This window comes from Vicugna pacos, chromosome 27 (genome assembly GCF_048564905.1).
Source record: "Vicugna pacos chromosome 27, VicPac4, whole genome shotgun sequence".
Classification (NCBI taxonomy): domain Eukaryota; kingdom Metazoa; phylum Chordata; class Mammalia; order Artiodactyla; family Camelidae; genus Vicugna; species Vicugna pacos.
The window spans coordinates 11,353,598-11,377,097 of record NC_133013.1 but is presented as its reverse complement, the minus strand read 5'-3'; the positions used below and the strand labels follow the sequence as shown (position 1 = coordinate 11,377,097).

Genomic DNA, 23,500 nt, shown 5'->3' with positions numbered 1-23,500 from the left:
GTGGTGCCTAGGTCTTTCTGTTGAAAAATACTTCCTATCTGCCTTTTGAAATGATGAAAGGTAATTCAGCTTAAGTGATCGGAATGGCAACTTAATTTTAATTGACCAGCATGTGCTAATTTCAACTCTAGTAAGGAGTTTAGGAGAGTCGCAGGCTCTCCAGTGTAAATGATAGCCATCTTTTCAAGGGGTTCCTTTCCCAACTTACTAAATTCCAGAAGAGATGACATTTTAGGAATAATGTTGGCTCTGGTGGCTTTGGGCAGGTAGAAGAACTGACCTAGGAATTGAAAGACTTGATGTTGAACCCCAGCATTGCCATTTTCTGAGTAACCCTGAGCTTGTCACTTAAGCTCTGAGCCTCAATCTTCTCTTCTCTAAAATGGGAATAATAACCCTGCCCCCAGGGAAACTGAGGATCTAAGGAAAAAAATCTGGAACCACAAAATGCTTTGCAAATACAAATCGGACATTGACGATAAAATATTTTACAATTATTTTCACATATTATTAATGTTGAAATATTACAATGTAAAAGAATTGTTACTGTTCATATGGAATCCAGGGGCCCAGGAGAGATGGCCACACTCAAAAAGCCAACTATTTACTGTTTACAAATTGCATACAGGAATGGGGATTTAATTCCTAGACGTGCAAAACAACACCAGATTCAAAGCCCCTATGATCCTACCCTCTTCCTGCCCTTCAGCTGGCTGAGGGAGGAAACAATTTTAGGGACATTCTGTTAATAGTAATCAAATAGGCTAATCATAGATCCCACTGATTGGGTATCTGTTACAATAGGGCACATCTGCCCATACAGAATCTGCCTATCCAGAACCAAATTCTGGACCCACTGGTCCACTTCACTTTGATGGACTCCCACACCCTCCTGGCCAATGGCAAAGACTCAAACTTGCATATCGCTATTTTGTGGCTGCTAAATATTCAAAAAGACCTCACGGCTTCTATCAAGGGAGATGGTTTTCAGGGTTTGGTTTTGTTTTGTTTTGTTTTGTTTTGTTTGCTATTAGCAAAACATACAAGTCCTGAGAAATTGTCATCAAAGAGCAGGCCAACCTTCCTCCCCACGACAGAAGAAAATTTCTAGGCAAGAAATCAGCTCATGAACTTGTAAACCGCTAAGCACTAAAAATCTTTCAAGCCTTTTAATCTTATACTTTTTTGTCATGATGCCAAGATCTGGGGGGAAAGGAAAAACCATAAAGACTTTTGAGTTCTACTTTTAAGATATTGAAAGGTCCCGAAATACAAAAAAAAAAAAAAAGTAGGGGGAGGATAAAATAAATGAAGGAAGACACCTGTGTTAATTTAAATTAAAAAAATTAATTAAAAAAAATTTAATGGAGGTACTGGAGATTGAACTCAGGATCTCGTGCACACTAAGCATGCGCTCTACCCCTGGGCTATACCTTTCCCCCAATTTTAAATTAAAAAAAAAAAAAAAAAAAAAAAAAAAAACCTCTGCAGTGCCAGAACACTATGGTTAAAAAAAAAGCTCAGACATGAAGAAATGCCTGTAAAAGTTTAGCCCTACTTTTTTCTCAGTTACGTGACTGTAGAGAAGGTGGGATGTGTCATCAGGTCAGAGCTCTTCAACTTGCTGGAGTCACAGATCCCCACGCAGCTCTCTGGGAACACCGGCTGCGAAGAGCCGGAAACCAACACAAAAGGAAACGATCATCATCAGAGGGAAGGTTTCCAGCGTCCGAATAGGGAAAGGTGTGGGAGCCGGCAGAAAGTACAGTATAGAAGCCCATGACAAGTCATGATAAATGGGTCGTTATAAAATCCATGTTCAGGCAGCAGCAAGCCGGGGATCATGCCATTCGTCATGGCAACACGAGACCGCTAATGAGCCTTCATCGCATATTCATGTGTGAGGAGGTTCCTTTACCTCCTCCCTCCCCAAACTGGTGCCTAGAAATAGCTCCACCCCGAGCTGAAGCTCGGACCTTCCTCTTCGTCTTCTGCTTCTGCTTCTCTGTTTTTTTGTTTGTTTGTTTGTTTGTTTGTTATTATTTGTTATGTTGCAGCAATTACACTGTAAAAGTGTTGCCCAAGATTGATTGCTCTGATCTGTAGTTCAATTGTAAATTAGAATCCACATCCCCCTGGGGACCCACGGCCCCTATTTGTGATTAAGAAAAAAGCCCCATAATAGACTAATAGCTAAAGTTCTCTCTCTTTTACTTTCAGGCAATTAGCTTGATGAAATGGCCTCTTTTTGTGTACCCTGGAAGTGTAAACCGATATCATAATGAAGTATATGATGTTTATTCTATTATTTGCACCTTGCCGGGTAGGCAGGAACGCATAAGTAATGGCTGCTTTGTCTGGGACATTTACTGATTCACATGTAAACTATTTCTTAAAGATGCAGTGTGTGCATTCTGAGGCTTGAGTTAGGTAACCTCTCACTGTGGGTTAACCTTCATGGAAAAGACGCTCTATGTAGTCAAAAGGAGAAAAACGAATTTCCCAGGTAGTGGTGGGACCAGGAGTCTCATATGCAAGAGCCGTCTAGCTGCAGGGCAGCTCTGGGGTGGAGGAGATGGAGGAGGTGAGAAAGTAGGCATGGCAGCCCTCAGAATCAGTGAAGACCCAGGGGCTCTTTGGCAGAGTCCTGTGGTGACTTTGCCTAGTGAGACTCCAGTGAACTGTAATGTGGGCTTCACCTCCCCCAATTCCTTTTGAAACACCAATGCTCAACGCTCAGGTGGTTAGATACTAACTCCGCACCGTGTATTGTATAGCTATCTGTAAGTGAATTGCAAACCACCCCCCAACAAAAAAAAGTCTTGCCTTTTCAAGATCCGAAACTTTGATCTCATAAGTTGTCAGGAAAACAGTTTTCAGCTTCCTACATGCACCAGCTGACCGAAGTTTCAACCAGCGAGCCAATGAACGCGATCACTTGTAGCTGGTGCCTTTCCAAAGCCATGTGCGTTCTTCATACGCAATAATTTAATATTTATTTTCTTTTCATTCATGAGGGTCTCAAGAGTAAAGGAAAAAACAAGTGTCCCAGCTGGCAAGATAGAAATAAAAAAGAAGGAAAAACAAAACAAAACAAAACAAAAACAATCTAGCTTGGTCGAAAATGGTTTACGATGGGTTACTTATCAAGATGTTGATTACTGTTCCAATTCCACATTCCAAATCCCTGCCACCCACCAAATACTTCCTGGGCTCGTGTAGTCTGAATACACCCATGCCTCTCCTCTTTGATGTAAACCCTGTTTGCTTTTTCAGAAAATTACTTTTATAGCAAGGGGTATCACTAATTTTTAAATACTGAATTGGACGTGCATGTTTAGATTGCTGTATTTTAAAATTAATGTTTGAGCTAGCCTATCATTACATATAAAGTGTGTTTGCATTTCCTCCCAGTTCCTGGTTAAACAAAACCTTTGGGGAAAGTTTATTACTATATCCTGGAAAGTGATTCTAATGTTGCATAATTTCCAACGATAACCAGAAATGAGCTGCTTAGAAATATTTCAGGAAAATTCACTTAAAACCTTTCTTGCTAAAAGTCAAAAGTTCTTCCCAGTCTTTATTTGGGGGCTGATTTTCTCCTTAATTTTTACAACACGAACTGCTGTGTAAATTATAAACCTGCAACCTAATAAATGTATATTTTCATTGCTCTTCGAAACATTGGACTGTCTAGCTACCACAGTGCTGACGTATTGGAAATATACTGTAAACTACTGTAAACTTTCAGGTGACTTTGAGCCTTAGGACGGTCTCCTCTACATTTACAGCCCTTACTTGCTGAAACTTGTCACAGTTTTTTTAAAGAATGCATTGATTCTATAACAATAATGACTCATATTTACCAAGTGCTTCATAATTTTTGCAGTTCTTTCATATAAATTACATTTTATAAATAATCCCATGAGATGAATGAGACCCTGAAGTTAGGAGGGGGTGGTAATTGAGGCTCAGAGAGCTTAAGTCACTTGCCCACATTCACAAGTCAATAAATGCAAAGTTGACTCTTGTCCCCAGTCCTTGAACTCTAAAATCTCAGCTCCTTCTGGGAGGCCACACCCCCTTATCCTGAGCTTCACGGTCACTGTAGGCAGCAGCTCTCCAGGATCTCACAGCTTTTACTGTAAACAAGCCTTGTGATCTTTGCTTATATGTGGGCAAGACGGACAAATGAGTGTAAACACACACACTCACATACATCCCTTGATAAACACCTACAAAGAAAGAAATAGAATTCACACTGTGTGGGAATCTAACAGCAAGGACACAAATGAACTTATCTACAAAACAGAAACAGACTCACATACATAGAGAACAAACTTAGGGTTACTGGAGAGGTGAAAGGGGATGGGAAGGGATAAACTGGGAATTCGAAATTTGCACCTCTTGAGGAGTGATAGAAATGTTCTCTATCTTGATTGTGGTGGTGGTTTCATTTGTGTATACATCTATCAAAACTCATCAAATTGTTCTACTGAAACCTGTGCAGTTTACTGTACTGGAATCATACCATAATTAAGGTGTTTAAAAAAAGAGAGACCCACACGGGGGAAGAAAAGGAATTCACATTGTGTGGTTATCTCCTTACTTAAATTTAAGATACATCATCTTGGGGAGAGGGTACAGCTCAGTGGTAGAACACATGCTTACTTAACAGGCATGAGGTCCTGGGTTCAATCTCCAGGACCTCCATTAAATTTTTAAAAAATTTGTAATTCAAAATAAATAAATAAATAAACCTAATTACCCCTCCCCTCAAAAAAGAGCTGCATAGTATATACTTGATTACAAACATATGCTTAGACTGGAGGGATATCAGCTACAAAATAAAAGCAATTATCTAGATAATTCAAATTTGAGGGATAAAGTGAGAACTACTTTTTTACAAGATGTAATTTATATGAAAGAGCTACAAATTTTCCAGTGATTTAGTTGTGTCTTTTCACCAATATCTCTCCGAGACCTTTGCACATGCTGCTCCCTCTGCCCTGCCCTTACCCTTGTCACACATTCCCATAGGACTAACTCAACCCTCAATCTAGAATCAGCTCAAAGATCACTCCTCTTTAGAAAAGGTTCCTGACTTCTGTCTCTACTCGGGTCCCACATGCCTCTTTGATTTGATCTCCACACATCAGCCTCCTTCATCCCAGTAATGGCATCTCCCACCTTGAAGCCAGTGAGGACAGGATTTGGATCCATATCCAGCAAATACAAACTCTCAAGGGTGTGCTGGACCTAGCTGCTGAAGTGCCTCCCATTCTTAAGATCCCAAACATACCAAAGTGCCACGCTGAGAGCCCTGAGATTAGCCAAGCAGTTCTGGGCTGTTCTTTGCCAAGGAAGGGCCACCACTTTGATGAGGGACAGCAGCTGACCCATGTTTGCCACTTGTAGAAACAGACTTGAAACAGACAACTGCATCAGGTAAGACTTCCAAAGCAGAAGCCACTAGAGTAAGCAAAAGTTAATGACAAAATCACATCAGTCATGATTTCTTATGAAAAACTATTCCTGCCTGAACTGAAGAAAGAGAAGACCAGAAATGAGCCCAAAATAAATGATGCCAAAACAGTGTATAAATACGTCCAAATCCCAGACGTGACATTACCTAAACACATAGGAGAAATGAGGGGATGCATCATTATTATTTCATTTAGTCATCCATCCTTCCATTCAATAACTCCTTCAACAACTCCTCATTGAGTCTTGAAGGGGTCATCGCAAAAGCAGACCTCAGCCCTACCCTCATGGAATGCACAATTAGTGGGAGAGAGAAATATATAATCACACCATTTAAGATAAGGTGGCATACCAAAATACATACAGGGAGTACCAGTAAGGATAAAATGGGACTCCTAGTGGGATCTTGATAAAGACAAGTGCTTCAATATAGAAAATCCTACAATAGAAGCCTGAAGAATAAAGTTATAGATGAAGTATAGTATAGAGAAGGGGGGAAGGCATCTCTGGAAGCAGAATGTGCAAAGGCCCAGGAGTGGAACATAGCTCAGCAAGTTAAAGAGCCCCTGAACAGGCCAGCGAGACTGGACCGCTAGGAACCGGAAGTAAAGAGTAACGTGATGAGGCTGAGGGAGAGCCAGACTATGTAGGGCCTTGGAGACCACAGAGAGAACTTTGGATGCCGCCTTAAGTCTGCTGTAGAGCAACTGAGGGGTTCTAGGCAGGAGGAGCTCCAGATCATATCTACAGAAGGTTAGAGGGTAATGGTGTTGACACAGTTTGAATAAGGAACCTCAATTTGTTAAGAAAGAAATATACAAGGGTTTTTTTTCCCCTCTAGCCCTAGCTACCAACCATGCTCTAGGGAACCCCTTCCCCTCTGCTGCTAGGAAACAGACCTCTCTCCAACCTACATCCTGTGTGAGCCCAGTACCAGGCCCGCCGGTGCTGAGCGGGGAAGATCTAGAACATCAGGTAACACCCGAGGCTGATTTTTGGATCAATCCTATGCAACAGTGACTGTTCTTGTGACAGCGAGCCACCTGCTCAAATGCCATGCAGCAGAGCTGGAAGACGCCAGGTCCACTCTGGCTGAGACGAAATGGAGTAGGAGCTGGTCCAAAGTGTCCATAAGCAGTCACTCTCAACACTTCGGAAGGCTGACTGTGGCTACGTGACATGAATCACTGCCCTGCACCCCTTGACCCAGGCAGGAACTACCCACCCTGAACCCCCCAGTTAGAGTACTCTGCCATCAGTACTTATTAATGGCCTGTCTCCTCCATGCAGCAGCAAGATCCACACAGCAGGAGAGGCGTGCATCTTGGTCACTGATTAGTCGCTGATGCCTGGTGCAGTGCTAGGCACATGTAGGTGCTTAGTAGTGTTGTTTGTCTCATTTATACTATGGTCTGCAACACTGTGTTGTCGCTGTTTGTTTGTTTTTTTTAATCTCCCCCTGTAAGTTCTTTGAGAGCAACGTCCCCATCTTTATATTTCCAGTTAGTACCTGATACAGGATTAATTGTTTAATGAATTAATGTACAGATAAAGCAAGTAAGATAAGGGATCTTCATTAATGCCCCCAACTCTGCCTTCTTCTTAGTCAGCCACAGATGGTATAAAACCTCATCATCTGTGAAACTTACCTACCATTGGTATTCATTGGTGAAAGATGCTCCCTTAAGACTAGTGGTTAATACATTTCTATATATTAATACACAGCCAAAAAGAGGAGGCATATAAAAATTTCTGCAGTCCAAATAAGGTCGATAACTGAGTTAACAGTATTGAATCAATTTTCTAACGTTGACAAAGTACTGTGGTTCTGTAAGATGTTATCTTTGAAAAAACTGAGTGAAGGGAACAGGGATGTCTGAATTCTTTTTTATAACTTCTGTGGGTCCTAAAAACTATTTTAAAGTAAAACATTACAATGTCTTAAAAAACAAACAAATTAATATTTCCTCTTATACATACATCTTTATATCTTTTTTTAGTTTTATATCTATAACTTTTATTTTCATATCTATTTCTAGAATAGCTGAGAAAAAGTTGTAATCATTCACTGATGCTCTCAAGCACCACACCAGTATACAAAAAAGAAAATGCCCTAATTCTGGGCACTGTTATTGTGATCTGGCCAGAGTGGCATGTAAAATACACTCAGAGAGTAAGGAGATGCATTACTTTTGCCTGGTTCAAGCACATCCTAGAAATGATATTTTCATAAACAAAGTGCCGATGGCAATGATCTTCTCTTCTCTTTTCCTTTTAGCCTAATTCAGGTCAATATCAAGTATCTCTGTCCCTTCTGCAGAGCCCAGGTTTTGGAAGAGACAGAGTAATTACAGGCTACGGGAAACCGTTAGTGAAAAACTCATAGGAAGCCAGAATGCCTTTAAATTTCCTTCAACTTAGCATTGTAGATACTTTTTCTTTTTTTAACGTCAATTTTAGGAAAAGATACTTGAAATAAATATTTGGTGTGTCTGCTCCAATGATCTTCCTGGAGTTTTTAAATTACATGTTCAAGACCTCACTGTCATTTACATGGATAACCATGTGGGTCACGATATCAAAAATCTGAAGCATAGTAGGCAATTTTTCTGCTGTTGGGAGATCTGAAAACCACCAAGGAAAAATCCATACGTACATAGATTAAGGTAAAATTGCAGTTTATCTTAAACTGCTTAAACGTGGAAGTTCCCCCCAAGAACTTCCTCAGCATGAAAAGCTGCAATTTCTAATACTATTCAATTAATAAGCTTCCTGGAGTCCATATGATGAAAATTATGAAAAAACCTGTAGACATCATAAACAGAAAGTCAGATTCAAAGAAGAATGACATTCCCCCATTTTTGTTTTCCCTGAAAGCCCTTTAATAGGTACATCTATGAAGGGTACCTGCACAGAAGTCCCTGTGGTTTGGCGACAACCTATTTAAATTAAGTTCAGCTCAAGGTATGGCACCTCGATGTCACTTTAGCCCACCCAGGGGCTTGCCCAGAAAAGATTCGGAAAGACACAGTATGATAACCAAGTGCCAGAAAAAAATGCTTCTCTGAAGGCTAGAAAACCTCATTAGCCAGAGCATCCATCTTTACTTCTTCAGGATAACACCCACAAGCTGTTAAGACAGAGTTTCACTTAATAAAGGAAACGGGGGTTGGGGGGATGCAAGAATGTTTTTTAATATTTGGCTTATTGATTCGTGAATCAAAGAAGAAGAAACTCTAATTACCTCTGGTTCTATCAGCACTGAAAGATTTCTTCCACACAACCTTTTGTGTGACAGGAACAAAGCTTTATTCCAAAGAAAATTCACTTTCAAACATCCCAAAAGAGATAAAATACCCACAAGATTCTGCAGCTCTTTACCACCGCTTGCCATGGGCCAGATCATGCAATTAGAATCAGTCACTTTAAGTGCTGAAGTCTTATAATGCTAATAGATCACTTTATAATTTGGGCAGTTTTTTAAAGTCATGTTTAATTTTCCATTATTACTGCACTGCATGCTAGTTGTGTCCGTCTATTCAGTTATAGATTCTTAAGTCCAGAGAGAGCAGGGACAGCCCAGCGGTGTCTGGGGACATTGTCCTATTCTGGTTTCAATTCTCATAGACTGAATTAGAAATCTAAAATAGACCATATTTCAACTTTTTTTTTTCCTAACCATGTTTATTTTTATTTCCAAACCGAAAGACAAGGGCTCCTTTTTGGTTTTGTAATTATTTTGTTTCAAAAAAGTACAGATGGAGGCAGAAGCCTCTATGAAGCGCGCGTGTGTGCACGTGCGCGTGCACATGCCAGAGGGGATGAGCATGCACGCGCATGTGTGTGGTTTTCTTTAAGAAAATGAAATGAACCATAAAATAAGCCCTTAACAGTAACCTAAGAAATAAAACAAAATCATTTACAACACATGGGATTGTTGCAGGATATGTCGAGATTAGATGGTTTAAGGGAGCTATCCTGAATGTGGAAGCAATTATAATGAAATTCATGACTCATTAGCCAACATTCCATATTGTGTTTCTCATTTCTGGGTCAATGTTATTAGGAAATACAGACTTAAGATGTAGATGTTTCATTGACTTCAGTGCTAGATTATAGATAGTTGGACCATACAATGACATTTAAAGCAAAGATTCCATGGTTTTGAAGTTTTGCATTTCTCAGACGTAGGCAATTTGGTCCTTAAGGTAAGGATGACCAAAATAACCTTGGAAGCGTATTGGTAAAAATGAAGTTGGTGATAGAAGAGTTGTCTGTAAATGTAAGGTAAGAATTACACGGTGCACACACGCACTGATGGATGTCAGTGGGGACTTTACAGGCACACTGCTTGGTATGCACCACGGCTGGTGAACTCAAGTACCCAATACTGTATGTAATGGGAACCAGATGTCTAACCGAGAGAGAAAAATATTTTATAGCAATAAATGTGACATTGACTCTTAAAGGGTTTGCTGCTTTTAAACAACTTCCCAGTCTTCCTCTTCCTCGTATGAAAGTAGTCGGTGTAAAGAAATGATTTTCATATATTTAAAGAAAAAGTGTTTCACTCGCTACAAACTTCTAAAATGCATGCATAAGGAGAAAGGATCTGAAAAAGATAATTTTGGAATTCATTCATTTGCGAAAGCACTGTGCTCAGCCATGCAAAAAAAAAAGTTATTAAGGCAAATAAAGCATAATTCCTCCTGCCCCTTAGGAACTTAAAATATACAAGACGTGATAAGATGCATACAGCTGTGATGGGGACATGGCCAAAGCAGGCCCTGGGAAAGAGACGCAGAGTGCTCTGAGATTTCAAAGGAGGGAGAGAAAACGCCTGTGGCCAGCAGGTTCCATGAAGGAGCATCCCGCTGACTCATCCTCATCCGGGTCTCCAGTATCCTCCGCATCATGCACCACTGTTGCCCTGGGGAAGGCCGTCTGCACTCTTGCTGGCCCCTGCCGTGATCTCCCAGATCTCTCTGCCTCCCCCCACCCACTCCCAATACAAACGTGACTTTGCTGCTGGGACAGTGGTTCTAAAGTGCTGATGCCATGGAGGAAACAAGTCAGGTTGCAGGCTCTGTAGGGTCCACATCTTGCTTTGCCATGTGCTGGCTATAACCTTGCAGAATTCCCTTAGCCAACCTCCTCCCACTTGCATTTTCTCTTCTGTCAGGTGAGGATTACAAAAGCACGTGTCTCACGGGCTTGGTGTCAGGATTGAATGAAGTCTGCACATAACATGCTTTGCTAGGTGCCACCATGAAGTGAGGGTACTATTGGTAGAAATTCTTTTAGCTGTTCTATCAATCATCAGATCTAGCTTTTATAGGATGAAATCTAACAACCTTATTTTTGGGGAGCCAGGGTGATAGGAAGCTGGGGCATACCTGCTTCTCCAATACTTTCTCTCAGTCCCTTCCCGCAAATCCCCAACTTTCTTCCCACCCTTGTCCACTTGTCATTGTCCGATAGGCTTTCTGTGCTCCAGCCCCCGTGCCTTTGCACATGCCATGGACGCTTTACCTTCCACCTAGCTACACAGCGCATTCTTACTGACCCTGCAGGTCTACTCAGCAGCGGATCTCTCTGTGTCTTCCCTGATTTCCTGTGAAAAATAAGTGCTCCCTTTACTAGGCCAATGGTCACAAATTCTTGGCTCATACAGATAGCATAGACTGGAGCAGGACAAGGTAATCAGTAGGGAGTGGTGGGGACTGTTGCAAAAAGGAGAACTCATGCCTTGGCTACGAGGGGTCAGCCACTCATCACTGTTGCCATGATGAAATGAGGGCTCAGTGTTGCTGAAAGCTGCATGATGAAATCACTCAGTACTGCAGAAACTTTTATTTCTTCAAGGTAACATAGAAATCTGCATTTTTACCTGAAATCTCCAGTTGTTAACAGTTGGCAACTAAATTTGATTTTTTTTTTTTTTAGTGCTATAACTTTGCACCAAACAAAATCCTCTGGGGACCAAATGGCCACCTGTGGACAGACCTCGGCTCTTGGATCACTTTACTCAGGGATTTCCTTACAGGTGCACCCCCTCCATTCTGGCAAATTTAAGTTTGTCTAATAATTGTTTGCCCACATACTTCTCCAAGAAGGACAAGGAGCATGTTGGGTTTTCTTTGTCTTTCCAATGTCCAGCATGGTAGATGGCTCAAAAAAGAATCTCAGTGAATTTTGTATTAATATTTCCTGACTCTGAAAACCAGACTAGGATCTGCAGATGGGAGGTCCTTCCAGGCAGGTCAAAGAAGCTAGGCATTCCTACTCCAAATGTCTCGATTTCTAAAGAGGAGAGATTTTATAGATATCGTAAGCCTTGGTCAATATCTAACTTCCTTAGAATGGTCTGGAACTCTTCCTACAAAGCTCCAAAGCCTACTCCATGGCTAGTAAGACTGGAGTCAGCCCTGAAATGTTAATCTAGTCTATAAACTCAGTCTATATGCTGACTTAGTCTGTAGCTGGCGTGTGAGTGAATAACTCAATGAATGAATTAAATCTCCCTGAAAGATCCCCAACTCAAGTGTCGGATGTGACCCGGTCTTAATTTTGTTAGAAAGTGAGCATAGAGCAAATCCCGGACCAGAAAGAGACACGTTGTCTCTGAAACCGTGGACAAGAAGAAAATGGTAAAAGCAGGGATGTGGACAACTTAGAAGACTCAGTAAAAACAATGACAATACTTTTTTTTTGTTTTAACGTTTTGAATGTCCTTTTTGATCTGATGATGCAACTTCTAGGCACCTCTCTCAAGGAATAATCTTGCATAAATATTTAGCTGTAGGTATGTTCATTGAAGCTTTGTAATATTGAAAAACATGGGGGCTGTTATATGAGCAATAACAGAGGACTTATGATTAGTAACAACAATAAGTGAAATCTACTGAACCCTTACTTATGTGGTAGATCATGTGCTGGGAATGTTGGCATCATTGTATCACTTAACCATGTTGTTCTACCCATCTTACAGATGAGGACTCTCAGGCAAAAGTGTTTAAATAATTGGCCCAAATCACATAGCAAATAAGGGTCAGCACAGGCATTTGAACTCAGTACTTGTTCTCCCACAAATATTCAACATCCACTGTAGCCAGTGTGCAGTCATGGAAGTTATAATCTAGGAGGGTATAGGGTGATACAAGAAAACTTATGAAGTATTATGAAGTGAAAAACATAGGTTGCAAAAAAAAAAAAGTGTCATCTTGCTCAGGCATTGCTAGATAAAGATATCAGAATCCTTCAGATACTGCTCCACCACTAAAGAAGCTTTTGAGGTGAGACTAAAGGCTATCCCGCAAAAGGCACTGTGGAATTAATGCCAGAGATAAGGGATGCCTCTAGACTCCGGGCATCTATTCCTCTGCTTCTCATCCTGTATGTCTTCTACTCGTCTCTTGCAAACCACCTTCTTCAATAACCGCATCTCAGTGTAACCCAGCTGGGGCCTAATGTTCACCCTGGACCAATTAGCTGGGGCCAGGGGCTGGAGTCCTGTAACAGCTGCTTCTATAAAACAGCAAATGGCTTGGAGGAAAGCACTGCCCGTCTAGGTAGTAATTCTGTTTTTTTGTAAATTAAAACCATAAATATGGAGGGGAAAAAGAGATAGGAAGGACCCACACCAAGCTATTAACAGTATTTAAATGTACATTTGTTTTCTTATTTATGTTTCCCTATGTGTTCGAAGTTTTCTACAGTGACTATAAATTACTTTTGTATGAGGGGAGAAAAGGGGCCCAACTTCTATGAGGACTTAGAAAGTGAATGTCTATAGTCGGTGATATTTGGAGAGAAAGAGAAAAAAAGTACCCTTAGTGATGTTAAGGTGTAGGAAACTCATACCAAAGAAAGGTTAGTAGCTGAACAGCAGACCCCACTTAAAAAGTCTTGGAGGTGGAGCAAGTCCTCACCATGAGGATGTCAAGGCTGTACTGATGGAGATGCAGGGTGTTGGGGGCACCAGGGCCATTGTGCCATGACACTGTGCTGGGCAAATGGCTCCTAGGATAAGACAAGTCAGAGCAGAGAAGAAAGGCATGAGCTACATGGAATATAAGATAGAGTTTTAGAAGACAAGAAACCATGACCATAAAAGGAAACCAAAATGGAAATATGTATTTCAAGCAATCAAATGAGGAATGGGGCAAGGAAGAGGAGGAATATTTCTTTGATCTGAAACAAGACAGTGGAGTTGCAATAGGGGAGAAAGGAGAGTGGGAAGTGAGTCCTTTTCAAGCACAGAGAGGAAGGATAAAGTGATGTCAGGGGAGATAAAGGGATGGGGACCCTAGGACCATAGAAGGCATAACACATAGAAGAATAAAATAGCTGAAATCAAAGAAGGCTGGTGAAACCAAGGTGGGGTGGGAGAAGAGAAGACGGGTAACAAGAAAATGAGATCTGGAGGACACATATTTGGGCTTGAATAGAGCTTGCCAGAGCACTGATTCCAGAGTTGGGGAATGTTGACCACTGCTGTCTTATTTGCCTCCAACGCTCCCCAAATGATAACCTGCTATGAGCCCCTCTAACTGCACTCTGCCTATGGTCTCTCTGTAGACATGCGCTCATCTTCTATTCTACCTGGTCCGTGATCCCCTACTGCCTTGCTCTTCTGGAGAATAGATTTTTCATTACTTTTCACTAATTACTTCATTGATTTTTACATCTCCAACTAGACAGGTGGCTCCTGGAGACTAGGAGGTTGGGAACAGCTGATACTATGGTTGGATAGTAGCGGTTTTAAGATGCTCCTCAAAGTCAGAGGAGTGTCCTGTGTGATCGCCCTTTGAATCTGAGCTGACCCTAGTGACTGGTGGACCAATAGCATATGTACCTGTGCTAGAACAAAAAGGACGCTTCAGTCTTTGCTTTGTTCTCTTGGGATGCTCATCTTTGGAGCCATGAGTGGCCAGGAAAGGAGCACAAGAGTGAGATGCTGTGAGGATGATCAGGCCACATGGAACGACCAGGCATTCTAGCTGAAAGCCCAGCTGAGGGTGCAGCAAGGGAGGGCCAGCATCAACCACCGTATGTGAGGGTGAGGAAGCCTCAGAGGTCACTCCGGCTTCTGCCACCATCAGATCTCAGGAAAGCCTGCCTGAGAGCCACCCAGCTGAGCTCAGCCAACACTCAGAACCATGACAGATAATCACAAATGATTGTTGTGGTTTCAAGTCAGTAAATTTTAGGGTGAGCCTGTCATAAGGAAATAGATCACTGAAACAGACATAGTTGGTTCCCAACAAATATCTATTCAATTTAATGCAACAGAAAATAAGAGAAGGGAACATTGTCTCTTGATCTTTTCCTCCCCTGTTGTCTTACTCTCTTACATTATTTTCTGTTCCTTGGTCAGGCTCTCCTTATATCTTCCATCTCTCTCTCTCTGCAAATCCAGAATTTATCCCTGGAGAAGAGGGAGCTACCATCCAGAGAGCCAGGGCTCTCTCATTTTCCTGTTCTTGACTGACTTTATCCCTCCTTCCCAAATGATCTTTGAGTCTTGTGTGTACTTTTTAGGATGTAAAAATTAGGAACAAGATACTCTACCTGGTGATGGTCTTGGCTGGAACCTCACCCTCATCTGGAAAACACCATTGTTTTGGCCACTTTCAGATCTCCTTGCAGCTAGCTGCCCTGCCCATTTGCTGCAGGAGTCCTGACTCGGTTCCCCAGGCAGCACGGGGGGTCCGGAGGCAGCAGCTGCATCAGGAGCTTGAGTGGGAAGGTCAGGGTGGCGGTGGGGACGCCCAGTGCAGCTTCAAAGGCGGCCTCACAGGAGGGTGCTCAGACGCTGTAACCTGGAGACCAGCCTGGCTCTTCTTGCTCAGAGAGGCAGGCCACTGAGCAGCTGATAAAGCACGAAGGTTGAGGAAGGGGTGAAAACTAGACCAGAAAATTCCCCAAACCTCTATGTGGAAGGGGGAGGGTTCCCTCTGTGCTGCCTCTCGGGGGTAGCCTGCACCCCTACCTCGAAATGTCACCTGTGACAAGCCGAGGCGGGTGCCCACTGACAGAGTCCTGATCTTGCACAAATGCACAGAAGCCTGGAGGAGCAGAGAACTGCTCAACGGAGATATGAAAAAGCGATCCCCAGCAACGGCGAACTGCATGCAGGTTTGGCCCAGCTTACCCACAGCAGTCAAATATCATCTCAGGTCAAGGAGACAGCCCCGCAGCCCAAAATAGCCTCCCTTCCCAGTTGCCATCGGGTCTAAAATTATACCATTGAAGATTTATTCCTTTGCACACCTCACTTTCACTGGGGGCCGGTCTGGGTGGGGGCAGGGACTGATGAAGTGTCTTCACATTAAGGTGTAAAAGGCTTGACAGCTCCACGGGAGTTATGTGGGGGGCAGGGAAGGAGGGAGGTGTTGAAAGGAGAGGACCAAGGCAAAGGAAGTGTGGGTGAGGGAGACCAAAAGGAAACTTCTCCTATTTCAGACTTTTACCCAGAAGGAACAGAGCTGGCAGCTACATCATAAAACCGAGGCCTGAGCAATTTGCCAATAAATTTGAACCATGCATGTAAACAATTTTAATCATGTATTCCTTGAAATGCCTTTATAACACATTACTATGCAGAGCCGCGCAGACCACAACTTCAAATTGCCTAAGCAGGCAAGAAAAAAAAAAGTAAATGAAGGGGCAATTAGAAAAAATAACAAGAGGAAATATGAGGAAATGGTCTCTACCTATCAGGCTGGAACACAAAAGCAAGCTCCAAGCAGGTAATCAGATCATCTCCAACAGAGTCTCCATTTCTAGGGGAGGAGTTCCTCAGAAATTCAGGCAAGACCTCTGCCCTTATATACAGAAGTTTGGTTAACTTGACCCCAGAAGATGAAGCAGTAAACAAAATAAAAACAATCACTATTGGAAATACTCCTCCAGTCCACCGTCCCAACAGACACCAGCTCCATCTGATTCTACCTTTGAAGTCCTTAAGCAATAGATAAAAATTTCAGAAAGGTAACACACACCCCCATCCCCACCCTCACCCCTGCTGAAACCACCTCTGGGGCAGAAAGCCAAGCACCATGGATCCTGGATGTGCCTTAGGCTGAGGCTAGAATACAGATAGGGACTGGAGGAAGGAAAGAGCGAAAGGCGAGGGAAAAGAACAGAGTGCTGAGAAGGACAGGTTCCTGCAAGAATGGCCAACATGTCCTCATCATTTGTCTATTCAAAAAGGACTGTCATTTAACTTTACCTCCAGTCCTCCAAACTCCGTGAAGGATGGACATTTTATTCCCATTGTTATGACTGAGATCACTTTGGATGAGAGAAATTTGATGACTTGTCCAAGGTCATACAGTTGGGTGTTCAAGGACACGGGCAGGTCTTGAACTCTGAGTCTCACTAACTAACCCCTCTATTTCTTCTACTCTAACAGTCTTTAGAGCTACAGAACCCAGGGATTCCAGAAACGTTCCTCTTGAGTCTGTGAGTAACTTACTGATGATTTCTGTAACTAAGACGGCTGTCCTTAGCCTTGATTAATTGATTCACTCAACAACAACTGAGTCTTAGCAAGGGCCGCACATTGTTCCAGGAGCTGGAGTTCACCTTCGTGGGGATGTCACATAGATGACTCCATGATGGTTAGTCTCAGCTGTCCACACACTGTACGGTGGCCAGATCATCCTTTTCTACGACTCTTGTCTAATTTTCTCATAATACATTAAGACCATCTGAAACCACGTAGTTCATATCTTATTCACTATTTGACTGCTTGCCTTCTCTCTCTAGAAAATGAGGTCCTTCAGGGCAGGGACCCTCTCTGATTCAAGCTATCTCTCTAGTGCTTAGAACAGTTCCTGCACGTGATAGGTGCTTAAAAAATATCTGGCCAAGAAATGACATTGAATATCAAAGAGAGCTTTTTTCCCAGTGCCTGTGATGTGTCCAAAGCCGTGTGAGACCGTCTGCATCAATCATCCCATTTTATATGTGCCAAAATAGAAAATGGATGAAGAAGATGGAGTTCTAATAATGGTGAAGAAAGGGCTTGGAAGAATTAAAGCTCAGTTTGAAATGCCTGTACCCTGTGCCACTTAATGCAAGAACAAGGGCCATCTTGTGATATTAACAGGTAACAAATTTAAAACGAATAAAAGGAAATACTTTTTAAAACAGCGTATAATCTACCTGTGGAATTCACTGCCGCGGGATATTATTGAGGCAAATAGTCTAGCAAGATTCAAGAAAGGATTAGACATTTATATGAATAGGAATAATATTGGCAGTTACACTAACTAGGTTAAAAAGTTACAAGGCATGTCCGTCCCGGGCTCCAGGGCATAACTGCTCACCAGCTGGGTGAGGAAGGAATTTCCCCTTGTGATAGAGCATTGCATAATTGGCCAGATGCACAATGGCTGGTATTTTTGCAGTCTTCTGTAACAGACGTACAGCCCACTGCCTGGGGCAAGTTTCTGGAAAAGTCGGGCCAATGACCTCTTCACGTGGTTATTTCTGTCTTCTGGTTGCCCAGTCCTGAGTAGAAGGTACAGAGTACACAGAAACGTTTCTGGGATTTGTACCTGAAAATGTTTCCATTTCAGAAAACAGAACTGGTAAAAAGAATTTGCTGTTTCCTGATGAGGAAAATACTCACAGAATGAAATCATGCCCTAGTTGGAATCTCATTAGCGACACAGCCAGCAGCACCGGGAGGCAGCCCGGGCACTGCCAAACTTCAGCACATTGGAATTCTGGGAGAATCTCACACAACAGCATCCACTCATCGCTCGTGTCCATCTAATACAATGCCTTAGGCACGTGCACTTAACATGTATGTGTTCAATGAAAGTGCGTTTTTGCAGGTGTGATAAGGAAAGTTGTTCATAAAGCTGTCCACTCACCTGTCAAAGCTTTTCTCTTTGTTACACAGCCAGGCACTGTCTTTGATTCTTAGCGATGGACATCCTCCATTTTTTCTTCATCCTAACATGGAAAACCCAAAAGGCAGTTGTGAGCCTTGCATCAGAATATGTGTCCATAATAACATGCTATCATATAAACGAGGACATGGAAACTAAATTATTCATTCTACTTACGTAATATTACAAATCTTAGTTACCCGGGTGTAGACAAGACTCAGAAGAAACTGTATCAGTGTTTGAACTATTTAAGAATGTTACCCCCAAAACTGTAGGACAAAGAACGTTCTGCAAACCAAAACAGGAAAGGAAATTTTAATTTAAATCCTCAAACCAGCAATGAACCTAAAAGATTTCGAAGAATAAAAATAGATAGATATACAAGAAAATGTTGTATAAATGTTAATACAGTGATCTTCTATTATCCATGGATTCCTCATCTGTGTATTCAACCAACCAAAATTTGATCTGCAGTTAGAGGAATCCGCAGAACCCACTGCAATGGAAGGCCAGCTGTACTACGTCATTTTATACAAGGGACTTGAGCTCCTCGGATTTCGGTACCCTCAGAGGTCCAGGAACCAATCCCAAGTGGACACCGAGAAAAGACTGTGTTTTTTCTGGAAAGAGAGAGAAAAAGAGAGATCATAGTTGCCATTAGTATTTTCAAATACGTTCTCAAAAAATAAGTTAAGGGTCACTGGTCTAGGAGCCAGTCCACGAGAAAATTCTCAAGTCCCTCTGGACAGTCTTTTCCACGTATGTGATAGAATTGCTCTTGTAAGATTTGCTTCCTTAAACTGGCAAAATCGTATTACTTAGATTCTCCTAGTATAAGATCATACATGTAGTAACCAATTCCCATCCAAAGGAAAAGACCTTAGACATTTAAGTGTTGCTTCAGAGAGCTTCCAGTCATTTTATTAACTGGCGAAAGATTAATCTTTTCAATTTTGGCTATTTTCTCTTGGTATAAGACTTTCTAATTACTTTTTCATGTGATTAGCATAAGAGTAGAGGCTGTCAGATTTTTGTTTATTGGTATTGGGTTGTTTTGGGGTTTGGTTTTGTGGGGTTTTTTTGGTAGTTGATGTTTGTTTTTCACTCAAAATTAACCGCATATCACTAGGAATTACACATTCAGAGTGTAAGCTCTGTTGACAATTAGGATGGGACTCAAATTTCAATCTACCAGTGTTCAGATAAACCAATTCCTAAGATTCTTTTTCCTCACCTGTACAAGGGACATATACTAAATTTGCCTTAATCTGGTGGGCAGGTTAAAGGAGACAAGTCCGTAAAGCATCTGACACATCACCTGTCATATATTAAGCAGACAATGAATTTTATTTATTATTATGACTGTGCATATTTTGCCTATGTATTTGTAATCAGTAAGAGTACATAACCTATTTCAATATTATTACATTGTTTGCATAACAATAAGCATCAAGAAAATATTTTATAGTTCCATTTCCCCTATTGTTAGGTTTATGTTAAGTTCTAACTCTTGTAAACAACAGCTTGATGAACATCTTCGAACATTATCTTTTTGGTGCTGAGAATGGATTCCTAGAGGTAAAATTATTTGGTCAAGGGTTATAAAAAATTTGCATGGCTGTTGATACACAAGGTCAAATGAGTTTCCTTGAAGGTTTTTGCCATTGTAGCCCACCACAGCTCTAGAAGGGTATCAGTTTTGCTCTTTGGGGAATAATGGGAATTATTATTTACCAGGAATAAAAAGAAAGGAATTAAAAATAATGAAAAACTTGTACAAGTAAGCTGTTGTATCACCAGATCTAGGGGGAAAAAAAAGAATTCTGTGAATGGTGCAAATTTCCATTCCTTCAACATTAGCCAGTTTCCTTCCAAGCACTTTCTCAAAGTGTCATACTCAACCTCTCAGAAACTTCTCCTGCAGTCACACATCTGCAGTCACACATCTTGTAGTTTTCCAGCTGAGTGAAGTCGCAGAGCGAAAGGAGTGCTTTCCTGGTTTTCTGCCAGATGTCCAGTGGTCCCACAAAACCCAGTGATTCAACTGCTCGCTGCTGGCATGAAGACCCTGTGCACAGGGCCATTCCCAGAGGAAATGGGACCTGGTGAGGCTAATACATAAATATTTTCTTGCGAGGTGAAATAGCGTAGAATGACACAGCCCACATCTGACCACAAAACATGGAAGGTGTAACCCAATGAGGCGTATCACCTGAGCTCTGAAAGGCATAATCTGAGGAGGAACAGTTGGTTTGTGCAGCTTTGCAAGAGACCTAAATAATAGCTGGTTTTGTGGTAAGAGAGGGGAAAAAAAGAAAAGAAAGAGAATACTTTGGCCTTTGATAGTGAATTTACTACATGTGAAAGATGAGGGACGGACAACGTTGAAGTGGAAATTTTCTAACTCAAGTTGATCAAAGAGAGGCTTTCCCTTAGCCTTTCTGTATCAGTAGGCTGCTAACCCCCACTTTCTCTTTAAGCAAGTCCTGAGGAGCCCCAAAATTTTATTTGCAATCTGTGTGGGCTTTGTCCTCACGAGAAAACATCTGACCTCCCTGCTCATCCACACCAAACTCTCTGATACGAAATCTCTTTTAAGACGCTGTCACTTATAAGGCTGGTTCAGCTGCTTCTCCCAGCTCAGCCACGGTGGAGTATTCACATAAAAGGTGCAAATCTCAGTAAGGATCATTTTTTTTTTCTTCTTTCTTCAACTGAAGTACGGCTGATTTACAATGTTGCGTTCATTTCTGGTGTACAGCATAGTGATTCAGTTATTACGTATATACTCTCTTTCATGTTCTTTTTCGTTGTAGGCTACCACAGGGTATTGAATATAGTTCCCTGTGCTAGACAGTAGGGCCTTGTTGTTTATCTATTTTATATAGTTAGTATCTGCAGATCACGAATTCCCAATTTTACTCCACCCTCCTCTTTCTCCCCTGGCCATCATAAGTTTGTTTTCTATGTCTGTGAGTCTGTTTCTATTTTGTAAATAATCTGATTTGTATTATTTTTTTTAATTCCACATATGAGGGATATCATATGGTATTTTTCTTTCTCTTTCTGGCTTACTTTACTTAGTATGACCATCTCCACGTCCATCCATGTTGCCACAAATGGCATTATTTCATTCTTTTTTATAGCTGAGTAGTATTCCATTGTGTATATGTACCACATTTCATGTGTGTGTGTATATATAGATATATGCCACAAGTTCTTTATCCAGTCATCTATTGATGGATATTTAAGTTGCTTCCATGTATTGGCTATTGTAAATAGTGCTGTTATGAACATTGGGGTGCATGTATTTTTTCAAATTAAGGGTCCCTCTGGATATATGCCCAGGAGAGGGATTGCTGGATCATATGGTACCTCTATTTTTAGTTTTTTTCATGGAATCTCCATACTGTTTTCCATAATGGCTGCACCAAACTATATTCCCACCAACAGTGTAGGAGGGTTCCCTTTTCTCCACACCCTCTCCAGCATTTGTTATTTGTGAACTTTTTAATGAAGATCATTCTGACTGGTGTGAGGTGATACCTCATTATAGTTTTGATTTGCATTTCTCTGATAATTAGCAATATTGAGCATTTTTTCATGTACTTATTGGCCATTTGTATATCTTCATTGGAGAAGTATTTGTTTAGGTCTTCTGCTCACTTTTTGATTCAGTTGTTTTTCGCTATTGAATTGTATGAGCTGTTTGCATAGTCTGGAAATTAAGCCACAGTTGAGCTCTTTTGACACTTGTGGATGATGTAGCATTATTTGTTAAATTCCAGAATCTGGTACTGGTTAAACAGGCTGAGAGGATTAGTTACTTCAAAGGTGGGGACCATTGCCATGATGTTTTGTCCTGACTCTGTGGATGTCTGCACACCCGGGTATGAAGCACAGCTAAAGGCAAGCAACATGGTAGAAGGAATAAAGACTCAGCCTCGCACCACTTCTAGCTGTGTGACCCTATGCATGCCATGAACCTCTCTGGGCCTCTGCTGCTACTCTGTTAAATGGAGACAGTAACTGCTCGCAGAGTTATGTGAGGAGAACCCCAGCTCCCAGCACACAGGAGATTTTTTATGTACACATACATGCATATGTGACTATGTGTGTGTGCACTTGCGTTTTTGAAAATCAATTACTTCTCTCCATCTTTATAGCTCACAAGGTGATCTTTGAAATGTCAATCAAGAAAGGAAGGAAAGAAACAGATTTTCCTCTCCAACAAGAAAAGGCAATTAAATGTCAAATATTAACTGTTCCTGGGAGTAAATTTTTTTAATGGGTTAAAGGCTTGGCCATTATAGACCTCCAATATGTAATTTCTAAGAAAGGACCAGGTAATATTTTTTTTAATTAAGTGGAAGATAAAACACTAGAACCAGTGTATCCATTCAGAAACCACTTTTTTATCCATTTTCCGGAGCTTCCCGATTGCATCATGCCTTTTAAGAGACCCAATTTGTTGAACGGCACTTTATTTTAAGCCTTCACTTGTGAAAAGCATTGATTTATGATAGAGCTGATTAAAACAATGGTGTCTTAAGCAATATGATTTCAATTATTGGACTTTCACCGTTGTGCATTACTCTGATCTTCTCCCCATCCTTTCCCCATTTGGGTTGATTCTAAGGAAGGGAGTATGATAGGTGACGTAATTTGGAAAGGTTTCTGCACAAACGGAGTATCAGAAAGGAAGGTATGGAGCGATGGACTGCTGTACCCTTTTTGATGCTGGGAGGGTACTGTATTTTAATATGCTCTGACAAGCTCGGACAACTCCCGGCTGAACCCCTACCGGATATCCTTAGGGTTATGCAGAGCTGAGAGTCTGCTCTGTTCCCACTGGAGCACATTGAAGTCGGAGGAAAATACACCCTAAGGACTCCCTCCAAGCCTGGTACTGAAAGTCTCACCTTCTCTTTTTTGTGGGCGTGGAGGAAACAGCTAAGCTCACACTTAGATCTTTAACTCATTTGAATCTAGCATTGATGTAATGCAGACCAAATTTTCTCTTCTTCTCGGAGAGCCTGTTCCCTGGATCAGGCTGGTAAATAGAAAAGTGAAATCGGCCAGAAGCCATATGCCGGGGAATGGTGGCA

The 23,500-nt window shown here is 41.5% G+C and overlaps 1 long non-coding RNA gene across 3 annotated transcripts in view; it reads right to left on the bottom strand.

The window, feature by feature from the left end:
• Nucleotides 1-1,495: 1,495 nt before the first annotated feature.
• Nucleotides 1,496-23,500, bottom strand: part of LOC107034285 (uncharacterized) — a 55,497-nt gene continuing 33,492 nt past the window's right edge. Inside the window, exons 2-7 of one of the 3 annotated variants that reach the window (XR_012064741.1) lie at nt 18,850-19,012; nt 18,570-18,680; nt 18,375-18,456; nt 17,823-18,006; nt 5,303-5,472; nt 1,496-3,052 (exon numbers count right to left, since the gene is read on the bottom strand). This is a non-coding gene — a long non-coding RNA (uncharacterized lncRNA). Of the gene's footprint in view, nt 3,053-3,974; nt 4,236-5,302; nt 5,473-17,822; nt 18,007-18,374; nt 18,681-18,849; nt 19,013-23,500 lie in introns of those variants that run through there. The other 2 variants (XR_012064743.1, XR_012064742.1) reach the window with 2 other exon arrangements.